The 20,269-nt window shown below is 48.0% G+C and overlaps 1 protein-coding gene across 1 annotated transcript in view; it reads left to right on the forward strand.

Annotated features, from left to right (window-relative positions):
- LOC126537043 (uncharacterized) overlaps nt 1-20,269 on the forward strand; it is a 62,424-nt gene that overhangs the window by 33,011 nt on the left and 9,144 nt on the right. The window lies entirely within an intron of this gene.

The raw sequence follows: 20,269 nt of genomic DNA on the forward strand, positions 1-20,269 counted from the left end.
CGCGGTTAGAATTTTTTTTTCTTTTTGCAACGGGGCCTGTGCTGCCCCTGCATCGACGTAAAGCGACATCTTTTGCGCTGCGGCTTGTGTCCGGAACCGAAGGAGGGCTTGAAGGTTGTCTGGACGTTTGTTTGTCTGTTCACTCCGCGGACAAGGCAACCACGTTCAAAGGGATACCGTTAGCACATAGAACAATGACTCACGTTTTCACCGAGCTTCCATGTATTGCGGAATTTCAATGGGCGTCGCATATACAACCGGAATGGAAGCGCCGGATAAGTTGTAAAGCAAGAAGACGGCATTTTTTAAAGGGTGTAACGTAACTGATGTTGAGGTCGTAGAACTTAATTAAAGTCTTAGTAACTCGTTAATTCTACCAAATTTGTAAGGAAATAATAAAAATGGGCAGAGGAAATGTGGGCTAGGAGAAGCCTTCTTATTGGACAGTGCTCGTCAGGCATGTTTAGACTGATTAGTTGATTCAACTTAACGTCCTATAAGGCAACACCTGGGCCATGACGTACGCCGAACGGGAGGAACTTTTGTCTATCTTTGACGACTCAGATCAACTTAACATCCTCGCAATGCTCACTTATCGGAATATACGGCCGCCGCCACTAAGGGATCGATGACGTCGTGCTAACCTTATAGTCACTCAGCCACCTGACCAAATCGTAGTAAGAATCGCCAACAGAGTTCAATACAAATCGTATTACGCATTCCTGTAACGCAAGGTATCCTTTGTTGTACTGCAGGTAAGCATGTTGTACTGACGGTTTTGTACTTTTGAGCAGATTTCGTACGGCATTATCAGATTACGCCTCTGAACTCGCAACGTCTCTTCCTTTGTCATATCCCTTTTTTCCGCCCTCGCTGCTACTTCAAAAGAAGTGACGGCCACCATTGTGTGGATACTTTATTGCCTCCTTCTTTTTTCGGGTAAATAACGAAAATTTAATGCAGGTTGTATCTATATCCAACAGCCTGTGGCACTACTTATGCAGGGATATATATATATATATATATATATATATATATATATATATATAGAGAGAGAGAGAGAGAGAGAGAGAGAGAGAGGAGGGACGTTAATCAGGTTGAACCCAGTCGGCTACTCTGTATTGGGAAAGGGGACTAAATGGTGAGTAGAATGAAATAAGAAATTTTCACAGTATGCGCACACCCACGTGCACAAGCGTTCAATCGGTCACGAGCGGTCACATTGGCTGGTGGATCCCTAGCAAAGCAGGAGCGCCTTCGTGGCTTTACGCGAAATTTCCTCTACGCCGGCGCCGCCTACATAACGCACGTCCCCGCAGGTATGCAGCTAGTATGTATGACGGCGCGTAAGAACTCCAGCGCGTTGTGAAGCGTTCGAAGCAGGATTTTCTCGGCCAAGAGAGAATAGTGTCTCGGCACACACAAAAAAAGAAAGATTAAAATTAAACCGAAATCCTCTTTCACGGACGCCCTCCGTGCTACGCACGCACCCGAAAAGTAAACGGACAAAGAGTGAAGAAGCGACCCGAACCGAAGGAAAAGGCAGCGATAGGAGAAAAACGGCTTGGGTGAATCGCGCCGCCGCTCAAAAAAGGCCTCTCGTCGTGCGGCCAGCGCGGGACGCCGATCGGCACCGTGACCTTGTTACGCCGGGCCACGGAGCAGGATGCCTACGGCGCGGTCACAGAATAGAGGCGGCGGCGGCTGCAGCCTCTGTGCTCCATCGATGCGGCGGCGGCGCACCGCTAAAAAGGCTGGCGCGCGTCGCGCTGCGCCGTGCGGTTTTGCCCGGCGTGCGATGCAGCGTCCTGTGAGCGCGAGCGCGCCGCCGATCAACCGGTTGTGGAGCGCGCTCGAGAAGCGCTGCCCATCGTGGCCCGTTTCCTGCCGCGCGTGCGAGAAAAAAAAAAAAAAAAAGGAAACACCGGAGTCGAGAGAAACGACGCGAGACAAAACCCGCGATGCCGAGAACGCGGGAGCTCTTGTCCCACGAGAAACGCTAATCGCCTTATTTGAAACAGTTAGATGAGATGAGAGATACAAGTAAGCTCCCTGCATTTCTCCCTCTCTCTCTCTTTTTTTTTTCTCCTCCTGCGAAGACAAGTCCGCTTATCGAAACGTTGACTCCAGAGACATTCCTTGTGCTCGACTTCTGTTGGTCACTTCGAATCTTCGTCTTCCTGTGAACCTCGCACATGAAGAGTGTACGTAGAAGAAAATAATAGCGTGTAGAGTCAGTTGAAGGAAAGGTGATACTTGTAGAACGGCTGTACCTGTCCAGATGACAACGAGGACGAAAGCGATGATTACGATATCGATTGCGAAGATAGCGATGGCAGCAGTTATGACGAAGACAACGATGAAGCCATGGGACAGACAACCCGCGTGTGCTCTTGGATTTGCCTTCACGTCCAGGGGAAATCACTGGCATGTTTACAATCGCCGGTTCTTCATGAACGTGGCGCGGACCAAAGAGAGAGAGAGAGAGAGAGAGAAAGAGAGAGAAGGGGCTTTTTAATGCATCTTTGGGAGGTTTACCTAGCGGCATTCCTAGCATGCTGCTGCAGATGGGTGCGATGGAATGAAATGGTATGCACTTTGTGTTACAGATCTACGCACACATACGCAGAACACTGAACGTACAAGAGCATGCGGCACACAAGTGAAATTGTCGTGGTCCAGTGTTGCCTTAAATGAATTATTCTCTCATTCTCAAAAGATGACATCAGCTCAGAAGTAGTCATCCCGGCATCGCATCGTGTCTGGGGATGGATAAAGCTTTTCCTTTCTTGGCGACTTCTGCCGTAGGGAACATGATAATATCTGTGACAGTATGTCACGATAGTTGGTGAAAGCATACCTTATCATTTATTTATCGGTGCAATAAGTTATACCTGTAAATTGGGAATAAAGCGTGGTTTTCTAAGGAAGCATTGATCTATTCCCATAAACCATATACTTGCATAAGCCCTGTCATTAAAAAGTATAGAGAAATGAAAAAGGAAGCGAGGTAGAGGGAACGTTTCGTTTCTTTCGTTTCGTTTCTCTTAAACCTTTGTCAAGAAAATATACTTATTGAATGTTAATGACGCTACCATTGAGAACAATTGAAGAACCTTCGTGATTTTTAGAAATTTCTGCTCCTTATTCCTTATATACCGCTTAACTTATGTAGTTCCTGGAAAGCTGACCTCTTCGGTAGCCTATTTCCTTACGTTGTCATAATTTAGCAGCAACTTGAATGACTATGAAACATTGATAACAGACTAAAGGAAAGCGAAAACACGCTCAAGAACATGATGAATTTCCCATATTTAAGTGTTTCGAGATGAGATGACGAGCAGGCAATTATTGCTTGACCGATTCACGAGACACGTCAAAATACTTGGCTGCAATAGGAGGTGGAGGAAGAGAGAAAGAGAGAAGGCAGGAATGTGTTAACCAGAAATGCATCTGGTTGGTTACCCCACACTGGGAGACGAAAATGGGGATCGATAAAGATGAGCTGGAGAGAGAGTGGGGGAAGGATAAACGCGGTGAATTCGCGCATGCGCCCGGAGGGTCCCATCAAGCCAAAGACGTTCACGCAGGTCATTCGCCCTCAAGAAAGACAAAATTGCCTTCACAGCCTTGTGGCTCGACGAGCGATGAGGACGGTCTTCAAATAGCGCCTGCATGGACAACGGCCGATCGCCCAGTCATTTGCATTAGTAAAATCTTGATGAGGGCTAGTTGGTTCATATAGTCGTTGCGATGCGATAGATAGTGTTCGCCTTTCCGACTGAAATCGACGAAGGCGGCTTCTCTTCGCTGCCGCAGAAGTCGCACGCAGCACTGTAGGTCATTGCGATAAATGTAGTGTAAGTCTTCGTGAAAGCCACTCCCAGCCATAGCCGACATAGAAGCGATGCCTCACGTCGGTGAATCCCGGGTGGAAGTATAGGAGCTGGAACGAAGGGTTCATTTCGTGTAACCTGGTGCACCTTATATTTGGGGTGTCTCACTCTGTTAAATATAGCTTGCGTGCTAGGTGACGGAGCTGTCTTGCAGCGTCTGTCCTGGAAAGGGGAACGGGAACGCTGTGTTCTTCTTCATGTGTATTTAACGCGCCATTGCATGACAAGCGCCGTTGTATACTAGAGCGTTCAAACAACATGGGCCACGGCTTCTCCCGCTTCCAGCGGGAATGTAGTTGCCTCGCGGAGCAATCGGCTGCCGCGACAACCAGCCGAGCGGCGTGCTCTCGCGACAGAACGTTCTCGTTATTAGCCAAAGGGCGTCCGCGTCGCTATGCAAAACTCGTGGCAGAGCCCCGTCGTTTCTTGATTACTTCTTTTTTTTAAAATCTGCATTCGCCTACTGCGGGAGCATCCGGGAAGTCCCCAGCGCGACTCCGAGCGACCAACAATGGGAGACGTTATGTGAGAAAACTATAATGAGGTGTCCTCGGAAAGGTGGGGAGGGGGCGCGGGAACTCTCCTCTACCACTTCTACTGTCGTCGCTGCAGTCCTCCATATAGCGCCTTCTCTCTCTCTCTCTCTCTCTCTCTCGTTCTTTCACATCGTGCGTACGTGAGTGAGCTGACCTCGTCGCATCCAACCGGGTTTTTCCCAGTGGGTCCAAAGAGAAAGAAAGACATAGACTGAAAAGGCAAGCCACTTGTGCGTGAAGAATCCGGTAATGAATAAACAAAGTCAGTGAAAATGAAAGAAAAAGAACAGAAAAGAGGGGGATTGAAACATGGCGACGGCCAGGCTGGGGGAAACGATAACACGCATAGAGCTTGTGTGTGTGACTTCGAATCGAGGTAGCGGGGGCACACTTAAAGTCGACAGCGTATTACGAAATGAAACTGGTCGCTTTTAGATAGCATATCTTCATACTTCTCTCGCTCACTCCTCGCCTTTCTTCTTTCTGTCTTATTTCTACGCGAGTCGAATCGCAGCTCGGGCTGAAGCAGCCTTTGATTGCTTATAACTACGCTTTTCCATCAAGTTCGCGCATTCACTAGCAGCCGAATCACGGTGGTCGTCCTCGTATACGTATACACTGACCGCAGGCGTGCGTGCTTGTTTGTATGCATCTGCAAGCTGAGACAAGACACTTTATTTTACAGCTGGAGGCGACTTTGTGATGTCCTAGTTTTTTTTAATGCACCGACTGTCCCATCGTTGTGATAGAGATAAGTGAAGGCAAGCCTTGAACACGCAGCGACGAATATTCGGTATCTGTATCTGGCCCGTCAGTGGGAGATAGACCATGAAATGGAATCCTTATTGCGCGGTCCCCCCCCTCCTCCTCCTCCTCCTCCTCCTCCTCCTCCTCTGCTTACCTTTTGTCTTTTCGGCTGTCGACGAGTGCGCCAAATCGAAGCGTGAGAACGAACGTGCGTCTTCCCAGGTGGTGAGAACAAGCCGGACAGCAATCGCGTATACATATATGAGTAGCAACGGAGCGCGACGCTGGAATCGGAGAGGAAAGAGCCGTTTATTCTGACCGGTGACTCCTAAACAGAGAAGTGTGGGTTAGAGAACGAACACGGGGTTGAAGAGGTGCCCTAGCGAAATTAAGAAGAAAGATTGAGACTCAAACAACGACTGTTGCGGTTCTTTATCGGCGTCTAGCTATCCCGGCGAACTACGAACATTTCAACAGAGCGATGAGTTGCTCTAGACACGAAGAAGCCTTCGTTTAGAGTCAGTGCTCATCTTGTCCCCGTTAGTGTGTTGTACATAGCGCAATAAGAATGTGCAAACATTTAACTTAATTTCTTTTTTTATAAAATTCGTTTTCGTACAGAAAAGAGACAGTACAGATACAGAAACACGCCCCACCGAAGCAGCTTTTTTGCCGCGTAAGTTATTCGGAGTAAAGGACATTAGATCTTCGCTCAATTGAGAAGTCAAACAACCGCAGGTGCAGACAATATTTGTGACATGTGAGACGCTGACAGGCTCGGAAGCAGGCAGGGGGCATTCCCCTGGAACCTACAATTTTACTTTTCCAGATCCGATGATGTTAAGCGTGAGGCAGAAATCAAGTGCAAGGGCTTGACATTATTCCCCTTCCAAACTTTTTTGTCCACAGTCTTCTTCTTGTGGCTAGTGGGCTTGTTGTGCTTTTATACCAATGAATTTAGACTGTAAGTTATGTATTCGTTTGGGTACCAACGAGCATGAACGATCGCATTGTGTCATTCGTATATCGCAGTAAATGCTTCAAGCTTAGACTTCCAAACAAGGAAGAAAGGAAGGTTCACAGGGAACGTTTACAGGAAGATGGATAGCTGGTGTGATCACCAGTGTTACAACAAGCAATATAAAGACATTTCTTCGGCCACTGTGGATCACTCAAGCTCAGAATGTTGGAACAAAATCTTAAATTTTTAGCTCTGCAGATCCGTGGTTAACATGTTGTAGTTTGATTTTAGTGTTCCACCCAGAAACCTACAGTTAAGCGCGTTCACTCACCAAGTACTGAATCATTCGATGCTGGGCGGGCTCATTTTGCCCTACTGATGTATACCACGATTGGTCTAGATACGTTTAGGGAAAGGCCTTTGGCGCTTCGAAATGTAGTTTGTCGAGATCTATTTCCTGACCCCTTTTTGTGTGTCTGAATTGTGCAATGTCCTGGCTCACGAACGGTAAAAACCGCGCTCTTCTGTTTTCTTCCCGCTACCATATCTGATAGCACGCGTCCCGGGCAGTATATATATATAGGTCCGTCTTGAATTCCGGGAAGACGTCTGAGAGTCATCACCGGTGAAAACCCCGAACTCAGCTGCGCAATAGGCCTAACGTTTCGTGCTTACTCATAGCCCTTGCTGTTTTTACAGCAAAACAGAGACCGGACACACCGACGATGATGATGCCATCGTGTGCACCTTGAAGTGCCTAAACTATGAACCATTCTGAGTACGAGTATGTGTTGGCACTGGTAATGTAGTGTGTCGCCTATAGGCTGTTGTGATGTTTACAAACAGGGTTGGTGGGCTACAAACAGTTGTGGTAGGTTTCCGCTTTTCAATAAAGAAATAGAGCGGGCAAGAAAGACAGATATACGAACCACGCCTGTGCGGCAAAACAGAGCCCCGCATATTTTCAGCAATGATAATGTTCGGGTAATCGCGAATACACAGATTCATTTTGCAATATAATACATAAAAAAAATTAAATAAATGTACCTGAGCCGGAACCATGATAAGCGTTTATTTTATTCGAAAGCGTATAACGGGGGATCACCTATACGTCACTCGAAAACGCGCTTTTCCTTTTCGGCAAATGGTTTTTACGTGTCCTCTGCTTGCAGGACCCTGGCCCTGAAGTTTCCTTGGGTCCGCGGGCTAACTTCTGCCAGGGAGCTTGTAAAATAGTCTATAATATTGTTTTAAGAGCTTTAACGGAGCGCCGTATAGACATATCTAACTTGTAAATATTTAAAAACTTCAGTAGAAACCCCCGAAATTAAGGGGGAAATACTGAAAATCGCAAGAGCGTCCTGAATAATTTACAATGACAGTTATTTCTATGATTCAGTAGAAACTGCCGAAATTCGGGGGAAAATATTGAAAATAGCAAGAGCGTCCTGAATAATTTACAATCATACTTATTTCTATGAACAATATTTCCCATTTCGAAATCCTTGAGGTGGTTACGTTGTGATTTCACTCGCTGCTACGTTCCAGCGATCATGGCGGCTGCCACAGGCAAGTACAGACTGAATAAACGTACGCAGCACTCAGCCTTATTGCGGCAAGACGTCACCGTAATGTCAATGACTCCAGGTGTGGCGTAGCGAGGCGATTTTAGTCTCAAAGTAAAACATCTTGGCCCGTATTAAAAAGAAAGTTCTTATGCTAGAATTCTTCGTAAGAGAGAAATTACAGCCAATCCTGATACTGGACCTATTATTAGTAAAGGCGTCCGAACAATGGCAAGGAGCCAGTGCTGCCACTCTCCGAAGCCAGTTTTCCCCTAAGATAAAGAATCCCCTAGATTTCCCTAAGTTTTCGCAGAATGTGTTCATTTCGTGAATATGATTTCTGCAATGATAAACTTTTGTTCGTGTTATGCAAATCACTGCACACTTTCTAGTTTCAAATTATTTCTAAGCTAGTTTTAGAATATTCCAATAATGAAGTCATATAACTCAAGCTGTAATGATGCCTGAGTTCAAGTTGTTATGCTAACAACACGGCTTCTTGCTTGAAACCATATTCGCAGAAGACGTCAGCACGTGTGTACTTTGTTGTTGGATGAAGTTGTTTTGCACACAGTTTTCAACGTGTGCGTTGAATCTGCATAATTTTTTTCTCGCCCTTAATTGTCCCCATAAGCCATTCTGAGCCCGAAATCGACCGAGCGGTTTTTATATTGCCTTCACTACCCTTCCCTCTGATGTCCCTAGTATATGGACCAACCGATACCTTTTACCGTGCTGACGTCACGTGACTTGCATAATCATTTTGACGTCACCACCTGTGAAGACGGCACACGAAGTGTCAGGAAAAGCCCGGAGAGGAGCACGTGCTTGTCTTCTCTAATTATCAGAGTGGTTTAAGGGCCCTTTAACCCTATCCCTATGTAGAGTAGTAAATCGGACGTACGTCTACTTGACCTCTCTACCTTTCTTTCGTTCTCTCTCTCTCCCTCCTTTTGTGCACACATTTCGAGAATTCGCGCTGAGCATCGGAAACTACTAAAAACTGTCGACCTGGTGACGCGCACTTATGTTGCTTCTACAGCGTGTACCTCTTTCTTGTCTCTACGTATTATCGAAACGTCTCGATATGCGGAGCCCCCCCCCTCCCCCTCACTCCCCAGCGAAGTGAGCGTCATTCCTCACAAGAGGTCAGGCTTTTCTTTGCCCTTTGTAGCATGGTGGCTGGTACGACTCTTTCTTCTTGTTTTTTTTTTTTTTCGATTCGCGAACGTGCAGCAGTCTCGGAGGTGAACACGACTCGCAGTTATTTCTCTCTCTCTCTCTCTCTCCTTGCCTTAATGTTTATTTTTCTGTTGGAACGTGTGCCGATAACGTGGGGTGACTTGTGCCGTAGAAATCGCCGTACAGCTCCACTCACTAATCCGCACACGTTTGTGCGACGCGAAGCGTGAAAGACAAAAAAGGCAGCGCACTTCGCGGACGTCGCGAAACTATCGGGCAGCGCTTCCTTATCGCGCCTCCTTCCGGACCGCTATTTTCTCTTCGCAGTCCAAGGGCGGTTACGTGCCGAAACTTAATCGTGCCAGAGCGACAACGTATATAGTGGAGGCCATGTAAGGTGAAGATGCGATCACGGGTCTCGTACCGACGTGATCGCTGGTTGTTCTTGCGGCGTCTGGGGTGCATGAAGTTCAATGACCGCGACTCTGGTCGCGCACGTTACGTTCAAGACATGAAGCTGTGTGGTTTGCCATTCTCTTTGAGTTCGCGCCCGAGAGCAGTGGGGACGCACTGGCCTAGCGCCGGAGGGCTTCTGTGTATTGTGCCCAATGCCGAATGAAGTCACGGTAGTGCAACTGTGCCGGCAGCTGTGGCGCACGTAAAGAAGTGATATGACGAGACGTAAGAAGCCTTGTGATGCGAGTTGTACGTTTAATTATTTACATTCCGGGATTCCAGATGCCAAAATGAGGATCTGTTTATGAGGTACGCCGTACTGCGTGACTTCGCATTAATTTTTACCGCCCAGGGTACTTTAACGTGCACGCAATGCACTATGTATGAGCGTTTCTGCATTCCGTCTTTTCGCAATGCAGCCAACGCCGCTCGGATTGAACCCGCTTTCTCGAGCTCAGCAGTGTAATGAGCTACCATGGCGGCACCAATAATGATCAAGAGAGACACAGAGGTGAGAGAGAGAGATAGACAGATAGATAGATAGATAGATAGATAGATAGATAGATAGATAGATAGATAGATAGATAGATAGATAGATAGATAGAGAGAGAGAGAGGCGTACGACAAGAAACGCAGGGACGTTAACGATAACCAACAATCTGGTTTCCTACCCTACACTGGGGGACGTGGGAAGGGGAGTTGAAAGATAAGAATGAAATGGAAAAAAGACAAGCGCACAAAACAGGGCACACGATCGCAGCGCAGGATAAAGAATGCGTTAAGAAACGTATGTCGGTTCCTATTGCTTCGCCGGTGCGCTTGTGCCCAGGCACCTTACAAGGACGCCTGGGCTAGATCTCAATATGCATAACTAGTGTTACTTACATCTTGGTTGTACGAGCTTTACCTAAAAAAAATATAGAAGATTAACGTAGGTAAAACATCCAGTGCATATAACGGAATAATTAACACGCAGAAGTATCGATGGTGATTGTCGCTCATAGTGGCAATGCCTAAATGAAGGACTGTTTTTTCACATGCTTCAGTGTTCTAATGTAATGTACGCTGGCTTGTGCTGCTGCAAAATTGGAATTGTGGAAATGAATTCTCGTTTACAAGAAGTTTAGAAAATAAAGCACGATAAAAGCAGCTGTCTGAAACCCTGCTTTAATGAAATGCTGCTTTAGAGCTTCTGCAGCGGCTTCTCACGGATGTGGAACAACGCTTGTCTCGATGCCCTGGAACGAGATATACGGCGAAAAAAAATTTAAAAAAAAGGGGGGGGGGGGTACAGAGAAAGATGCACTGACAGCATGAGAGCCAACTACGAGCTGAGCCTGGAAAGAGAGCTACTTATACCCACATTCATCATGTGATATCAAACACTAAACCAGTAACTTGAGGTAGACAACCCTACCAGACTAAACTTCGGCAAGCGTGTTGTGTCGGTCTGCTAATATGGTTTTGCCCCTGTTGTTGCGGCAGTGTTTGATATCTCCCAGGCACTGTGGTTATTATCAGAGGTACTTTTTTCCAGTAATAGAATGAGTTGGTAGTTAGCGCTCGTCTTCTCAATGTGTGTTGCCTTGCCTGCGTGTTTCCTGTTTTTTTTTTTTGTCGCGCCATATTTCTTGTGCCCGCACGTACGACCGACTCTACATCGCGATGTCGTTCAACGCCTAGCGTATGACAACGTTATGTTGCGCCACACGATGTCGAGGAACACCGTCTCCCCCCCCCCCCCCCCCCCCCCCCCCTTCCCCGTTCGAAATCAAAACAAATGAAGCCGAAAAAGAAGAACGTGATACAGAACTGCCTTTCAGGATGCAGTTCAGGGACACGCACACGTCATCGTTGGTGCAAGTATACACAGTCGACGCGAACCAAACGGTCCGCACCTGCGCACGCGCTCACTCGCATTGTTTTCTTTAAACGCCGAGGCCCTGCTGTGTGTTTTCTTTCTTCTTCCGTTCGCCATTCGTTCCCAGCGATCGGGTGGCTCAACGACCACGCCGAGTTCGCAGCCGGCATGCGACGTGCCCGCGCCTCACTTTGGGTCGTGACGCGGCTGGTCGGCCGCCACGATACCACATCTCCCTGCAGACGTCCGAGCGCCGGACAGAACGAGTCGGGAGACGAGCGGCGAGGTGCGGTCGGGTAAATATATCGGCACGACCGTCGTCGTTTCCGTCCCCGTGGGGTCCAGCGAGTGCGCGCGCTCTCTCACGACGCCCGTACGTGCCGTCCTCGGCCCCCATCGACGAGACGGCCGAGCTCTCGCGTTCGTGCGTTGCCGGTCAAGGCAACGGCGACGACGACGACGTCGAACGGCACGACGCGGGCGAACCGAACGGCGGCGCGTCCTCCGAATGCCGGAGTGCGCGCTCGCGCGACGCCAACGACGATTGGAGGCACGCCGCGCTTGTCACTGATGCCGCGGAGCGCCGATCGGTGCAGTGCGTGGCTTTGATCTTGGGGAGGAGGGCCGATAGGACAACGCTGGTGTGTCACGCTCTAGTATAGCGTGTATATATATATATATATATATATATATATATATATATATATATATATATATATATATATATATATATATATATATATGGTATGCATCGACGCCATCGAAGGGGTTGCAGTGTTGTGGTACTAGCGCGGCTGCTATAAACAAGAAACGCACAGCAGGGCCGGTATAACGTTGCGATTGCTTCCGATAGGTTCTATGCCTCTCTTATCGTCATTCACCGTTCACGGTCGGCTGATCCCACTGATTACGCGCGCGGAGCGCAGCTCGAACGTGCGCTCTGAGCACTGACCGCCATGGTGAAAGGGCTGGGTACGTGAGGTCGCGTGAGAAGTATATATAGCCACAATTAGGGGAGGGGGGGGGTGCCATATCTGGCGGATTTCAGGCTGGATAAGTCATAAGCGTGGCTTTCGTGAAATCTCATTCGGTAGTTCATGCTGAAAGGCTGAGGTTAAAAAAATAAAATGAGAACCTGAAGCTCAGTAGAAACTAGAAGATCCTTAAAGATTTGGTCCTGGGCCCTTGACTTGTCTTTGATATGGTCAAATAGCTAATCGCTTCGCAGGTTCTTTATTAAAAACAGAGATAATTTCTGAATACCTCTTTTAGTATCTTCTTGAGCGCCTGATTATCTAAGATTATGTTCTCGAGATATGAAACATTCATCCCTCTTCATTCATTCAACAATTTTGCGTTGTCGACTGTACTTTTGCCAACGTTCGCAACACATCATCAATAATTAAAGCACAAAGACGGTCCAAAGAAGCGATAACTGCGAAACCGGCCATTGTCGAGTTATAGTGTAATGCCTTCTATAAACGCTAGGTTAAGTGATGTGAAATTATGTCAGTGCAGCGGAAAGTAGATGTCGGTATTAATACGATTTAAGAAAGAAGTTATGTCGACAAGAGTGATTACTAGTTAACGATCGAACTTCGCATTTGTAATTTAAATAGGAGCACGACGAAAATATACGCTACAGTTGAATACGCGCGGCTGGGCCGAAAATAACCACGGCGGCCAAGTATGCAATAGGTTGTATGCGAATAAATTTAACTGTAGCGAGCATGGCAGAGCGCATCTTGCCTTCCGTGCACTGCACAGTATTTGTGGAGTGGTCGTAGACCGGCGCCATCACGCTGGCTGTCGAAGTGATCACGATTTCGCTTAGACACTTGTGCCGACGCGAGCGGGTGTGCTGGTGTTTTTTCACGTCGCATTTGACGCTGGACGCGCTGCAATTCGTCAGATGACAAGTCCAGCGGGAGGCGCCACCGGCGTTTTTTTTTTTTAACGAATGAAGCACGGTCGTTCTTGCAGCTATACCACTGCCGGCTGATCTCGTCGACCTCTGTTGAGATTCTGCATTACTGATTTTGTTTGAGTGTTTCTTTTTTTCTTCTTTTTCAACCACGCACAGATCCGACGCGGTCTTTTAGCGGGGAGGGACATCATCGAAGGTGATCGAGCACGCGCTTTCGAAAGCCGTAGCCTTTAGTTTGAACTCGTTCTCTTTCCGACTCTGTTATTTTCCTTTTTTTTTTTCTTTTTCACGTTTTCGATTTCACGTGCGACTCCCCGGTCAGTATAGCAAAGGTTGTCGGTGAGTGGCTGCTAAACGCGTTATCACGACACCGTTCGCATAGCGAGTATAAAGTTCATCCTGCGAATACAGCACAATGATTTTTAAGATTTTACCGTAATCTTAATATTTCATTATTACAACGAAGCGGAAGTATTATCGTATATTTATTTAACTGGCTGACCGTGCTTTATCAAGGTCATGACCACAACTTATACTTATTTAGGGTGCGAATATCGTTGGGAACTACCCAGGAATAGGGGCTCGAGGGTTCCCAACAAAATCGACCAGAGTTGGCGGAAGGGAGGGCGGGGAGAGGGTGGGCGTTAATGAAAACTGACCTGAGTAATGCAGAGAGTTATTTGTACAAGAAGAAAAGAAAGAAAGGAAGGAAGATACAAGAGAAAGTGATAAAAAATAAATAAATAAATAAATAAATAAATAAATAAATAAATAAAGTGATCGCTCCAGTTTACTCGACACCAGGTAAGAAAGTTAAGGGAAGGCCGGGAGGTTAACCAGGTTCCACCTGCTTTGCTACTCTACAAAGGGGGACGGAATAGAGGGCAGAAAAGGGAAAAGGAAAGGGATTTAATACCTTGCCTCCATAAGCAGGCAGAATATACCTATTTAAACTCGCTCATCGAGTGATCAGAGTTCGTACACCAAAGAGACGTGCCGCGATGTTTCAATGGCTGTGACGTTCTGCCATTGTCGCGGTTTCTTTCAATTACAACCAAGCGGCAGTTTTAGCGTATGCTTTGTTAACTGGCTGACCATGTTTTAGCAAGGCCATGACCATAACCTGTATTTATTTAGGGTGTGAATATCGTTTCAAACTAAGCAGAAACACGGCCGCAAGACTGGTCCGGCGGGTGCATTTAAATGGGACAGAATAGGGACAGAAACACCCGTGTTCTAAGATTCTGAGTTCCTCTATGCCGTGCGACTCCTTAATAATAATAATAATAATAATAATAATAATAATAATAATAATAATAATAATAATAATAATAATAATAATAATCTAACTTTTATATCCACTGTCAGGACGATGGTCTCTTCCAACAATCTCCAATGACCCCTGGCTCGCGCTCTCTGATTCCAAGTTCTGCCTGCAAGTTTTCTCTTTAGGATGCGACTGTGTAGGATCTTAGAGTCTGGAGATTGAGAAATCAGCGGAGGCTCGAGTGCTAAAAGCCGCGCTTGTGGGCAATACGCGGCACTACACACTACGATGATCAGAGGTGCTTAGCTTAGTCAGCATCGATATTTTGCCAAAGCATGTGGAAAATTGGCCCAGTTTGTCGTCGTTCCTGTACAGTAAAGCTCGTACTGCTAAATGAATCGTGCGTTCTTCCCTTTTCTGCACGATGCATCACGCATGAATCCAATAAGGGTTGTGACTCTTAATTTCCAGCATCACATTTAGGATTCCTCGTGCATTCTCAAACTATTGGATGTCCCGCCTTGTCAGTACACCCTGGGAAGAGATGGAGTATAGCAAACACATTTCGCAAGAGTATCTACATATTCTGCATTCAGCATCTACAAAAATTCTCGTAACTTTAAATGGCATGCACGTACAAAACGAGTGAGCACACTGAACACAGGGAACACGCTGTACCCGGTCCTGCGAGGGCATATTAAAATAGAGTAAACTATGGGATTCTCGCTATCAAGCAGTATAGCCAGTATGCTCCAATGTCTAACGGTATAACCGCCGCAAAGCTCTTGTGGCCACTCTGTTACGTCTAGCTATGTCCATAACCATTACCCCACTCGTGGTCTTCCGAAGTCATTCTGTGCGCCACTGTGCTTCCACGAATTCGCTGGCCTTATTCCTACGGGAGAGCGTCACGACCAGCACCAAACACGGGTCGTTCTGTTTCACCGTCTGCCGCGCGATGCGCACGCGCTTCGACTTCCGCGCTCGCTCGACACACGATCGCCGCCTCCCCCCCCAGAAAAACCATCCACGGACGGAAGCGGGCCTAACTGGCAAAACTTACGCCTAAACCTGCTTAGCGGCGCGCACCGTCGATGGAAGCGTCGTCAATTAACTGCGGATTGACCGCACCATACGCGGCGCACCGCGTATCTCGGTCAACGGGCGTCGATTTTCGCGGTCTTCACCGATGCGCTGCCGCCGTGGCGTCAGCCAGCGAGCGAGCGATCGTGTCTCTGCATATCTAATAAAGGGGGGGGGGGGGGGGCGGACGTTGTTGCTGGCTCGGACTTCGTGACGAGATGCAAGGGCGAAATGTGCACACGCCCCCTCCCTAACTCCTCTGCAGTTCAAACGCAGTGTCGTAAGAAGCTCCCGCGGCGCGGTATACGCGCGCTGAGGGTCAGCAAAGGTTTAACGCGGATGCGACCGCGTCTTTCTCGCCTGCCGATATCCACAGGCGTACACGCGTTGCTGATGCGCGCGGAGAGAGACCCGACGGAACATCACTGTACGATATCTGGAATGCGCTGCGCTGTGTACTTTGTGAGGGAAACCAGTAAGAGCTGCAGCTTCGCCAATGACGCGAAGCAGTGACGCGATAGCTGGCGCAGGTCCTGCACTGTTTCGTCCTTTATCGGTTGGAGTAAGCATTCGAAAATGCGTGCGAGAAACCTTCTTTTGTGCAGAAGAACGAAACGTTAGTCAGCGATGCTTCTATCCTGAGTCGTACTTGTTTGTGTGTAGGCTTTGGAGAAGCGGAGAGAAGCGACTCTTTCTTCCTCCTCTTTCCTGCCCTTCCTTTCGCTTGTTGCCACTTGCTTCCTTTAAATTCTTGCACTTCGGCTCTGGCTTACGAATAGGCTGCAGAGCGTAGCCTGAGCCAATCATGTTAACGAGAGCTCGAGAGGCCATGCGCAGTATTGTACAGGCACAAAATAGCCGGAGTGGCGGAGAGGTAGAATCTTCAACTGGCAATCAGTGGCTGCAGAATTCAGCTCCTGCGGGGCCCTGCAACTTTTTCTTGATCAAAGCCTGGGCGAAAATAATCTGGGATTTCAGCGATGAGTACCGGCGGCGGCTGACACCATCGGCCATTAAAACGACTAGCGGAGTGAGCAACAACGACGCTCGCCGTAAAAACACCACTTTCTTTCTCTGTGGGCAGTAGTGGTACGCAATAACGCAGCTACGTATATATTTGAAGTGTTGGGAACTTATTAAATTAATAAATGGCTTAATAAGAGTTGTTATAACGTTGTGACGGCTGCGAAGGTCTGTCTTCTATAACATCCTGGCTCATTGCTGATTTGAGTTCGTTTCATCATCGAGTGTTGTTTTGCTGTCCGCGAGTAATCAGCGAGCCTGAGCTTCCGGAACTCGCCTTAGGTTACCTTTTTAGGTTAAACGCTTCTAATTCTTTAAGTTTCTTCTTTTGCCTTCGCACCATTTCCTCTGGACGCGTCTTAGTTGATCCCTCTGCCATCTACTGCCGGACAGGGTGCTGCGTCTGATTTTGACGATGAGATTCTGCTAGAACTTCAGCAGTGCTTCGTGTGACACCCTCGTCAAATCACAGGTTACGCCATCAGGAACGACTGACATTTCGCAACCCATCATATGACACGTGTGTTCGCGATGCGAACGGCGATAAGTCAACTCATTGAAAGACCCAACGAGAACAGGTCCTGCGGCAAGTGTTTTGCCGCATAACATCACTGCAAAGCCGAAAAGTCCTATTGCGTGATCATCGCTTGCTTGTCTCGATACTGAAGGCGGCGAGCTGAGCTTGCCTGTACGTAACTGACCGTGATTACTGTGACTGCATGTACGCACGTATGCATTTAAGTATACTCTAATGACTAATGGCCCGGGAATTTCTTCTTGGGTCACAAAAACAATCAAAGACTCTAAGGCAATGAGCGCAGATACCTGCAGATGCTTGAATTGTTGTGGGTACACGTAGTACCCTCGGCCCGAAGTAGCTCTGGGCGAATAAGAAAAAAAAATATATTTGAAAGAGGGGCCTGGCGCTTGGCGGTCGTCCAACAACGCGGGAGGTCGCATGACCCGCGCGCGTAGGAGGAGTATTGTGTTTGGCGTGCTCTTTTGCGATGGTTGGTGTAACGCACGACCGAGCCGGAGGGGCTCTTTCAGCTCAGCTGGTTTTCCACCTTGCTCAACTTGGGAGGGGGGCGCGGCCGGGCCCGTTGCACAAGAGTTAAAACGCAGCTTGCCATATTTATTACGCGCGTTTAAGCCGCACCCCTTAGCCAAGTGCCAGACGAAATGACCCGTGTGTGCAGACGCGTCTGTCGCGTATGTTGTGTCACTCCAAACAGCACGTTTTTCGGAGACAAGCAGGAATTCTCGCATGATCCCTGCGCTTCTCTCCACGCGGCACCTGGCGGGCAGTCGGGAGCGTATAATCAATGCTCTCGAGCGCCGACGTCCGATCGCGGTTGTAAATGATCACGATGGAGATCGACTTGAGCGAAATTACGCTTGTGTATACGGTCGGCGATTGATGGTGTACACCTCGGACGAACAGCTACCCACCCTCGAGACAATCGACTACTGACGCACGGTTGCGTATGCGCCGTAACCGTGCAGTCGCGGTCGCTGGAGAACCTGCTATGGGAAGCAGCGTTTTCAAGGTTACACGTGTGCCGAGGTCTTCCCCCACCGACAGTAATTTCTTTTTCATTCTGCCTTTATGGCACGGTATCGTTAGTCCACGTGCTTCGCGTATGAGGATGCGCTCGTGGTTGTGGTAAACTGGCTTTCACTGGTTCGTCGTTACGCCTAAGCGGGCACGTCAGAGAGTGGTCGCGCATTAGCGGCCACCCTGCTTAATATGAACGCCACTCTCAATGACCGCGTGTACCATGAAGGGTGCTGTCATGATAACGTCAGTATATCATCCATTCGAGCCCCCCCCCCCCCCCCCATCTCCTCATTCCAGGCCACCCGGTTAGCCATGGCTAATCGCGTTGGCTCGGCTTAGCATCATTCCGATGTGATCCGCAAAGGCGAAGCAGATAAATATTCAGCACAAGTTCAAGAGACTTGGACGTACTGCATGCTCATCATGTTGATCTTTTTGCGCGAGAGTTACGGAACGCGCACGTAATGCCAGCGGCTCTTGGCGTATATATAACTACTGTATGCAGATTCGTTAATTATTTGTCCTGCGTAATGAAACTCTGGGAGAGCGCGCGGGCCCTTGTGTCACGCTTACGGAGTTCGCCTCGAGCGCTAATTGCGCTGACAAGCCGGCCTTGTTCAGGGCGATTTGCTGTGGGGGTAACGACGCTGAGTGATTTTTGACCTCGAGAATTAGGCCAACTGTCTATTTTGTGCCCATCCTTTAACGATTTCGCTGTTGTGCCGGGCTTGCAAAGAGCTGTCAGACTATCTTTACATGACTTTTCTTTTTATCTGGAACTTCTCTTGAGATTCCAAGGGTCAGGGTCGTCAACAGCATTAGCATAGAAAAGTTTGCGGATTGTGCAGAAACAGCGGCGCCTTTCCGAATGATGGAATGTCCGTTACAAAGCATGACACCTGCACGAAAACAAAATACCTTCTTAGTATACATCCAATCGGTAATGATGGTGAGATATGCATCCAGGACAAAAGGCGAGGGTAGAAAGACAACGTGAGAGAGGGTAATGAGAAATGGCGATACCGCGTGGAATTAATGGCGAACAGTTGGAAAAAGACGGCGAAGATTTCGGGTTTCAGGCTGAATGTTCATCTGAATATGCCCGACTATAAAATCGATTTGCGTGAAGGACAGCTGCCTAGTTCAAGCGAATGCAATTAGTTCATAGGCTTCTTGTGAGTGCGTATGTTTCAAGATGTAGTTCGCCCTGTGCATACTTTAAGAAATATTAAACATGCTTGGAGATTCTGCGCCAGCGCCAAGACATAAAGGAGGGAGCGAGAATATAGGCTGTAAGAAGGTTCGGACTGGGAAGTGCAATATTGAAACCATTGATTTATAGTTAATAAAGAAACAAACTAAGGAAGCAGGAAAATGTAGAACCATGTGAGAGATTTGTGAAGGCTCACGCCGACACAGGGATATCTCATGTGCGAGGTGAGAATAGACCCACTTTAGTCGACTCCTATAGCACTGCTGTCTGTATACACACCTTTGAAAACGACATGCCCTTTTGGATGAACATCATGGTCCATAGAGAGTGTGTAGATGTTGCGACGTAAGCCCTGCTCATCTAGTACTGCCATATTCGTGAGCCTAATGTAGGTGTAATAGACATTGGTATAATGGACACAATGTAATACAGTGGGCGTCCCTTAAGTTTGAATATAACCAATTGCAGGCATGTCCTTACAAGGCTACATCCGCCCGTAGCTAGCACCGTCCTCATATTCCACTGTCACAAAAGGTTCAGCACTGGTCCCTTGCGCAAGTGGCCATCGAATTTTCGCATTTAAATACGAATGTCGTAAATTCGTCGACATTCGTCTCACGACGAATGTCGACGTTAATGCGATTAGCATTGGAGCAACGTAGCGACACACCGTATTGCCCACGTCGAAGCGTGCATGCAGCTGCGCTCCTCTCTCGTGCTTTCCACTGCACACGCGGCGTCATCTAACGGCGCCGCCGCGAAGTCCGCGCGTGGCGCGAGTTCGATTCCGCCGAGCATCGAATAAACTTTAAAGGATCTTTTCGTGGGGGTGGGAAGGGGGGGTGAGGTGGCTTGGCTGGCGATTAGCATTCTTAGGGTACTTCGCGCACTTTGCGGAGTCTGTCTGTCTGTCTGTCTCCAACAATTTTCCCGCCAACTTGGCTCACTGGGAGTGTGTAGTTTGCGGTCTGATGGATAGCGCGTCGGGCTG

Source organism: Dermacentor andersoni, chromosome 4 (genome assembly GCF_023375885.2).
Source record: "Dermacentor andersoni chromosome 4, qqDerAnde1_hic_scaffold, whole genome shotgun sequence".
Classification (NCBI taxonomy): Eukaryota; Metazoa; Arthropoda; class Arachnida; order Ixodida; family Ixodidae; genus Dermacentor; species Dermacentor andersoni.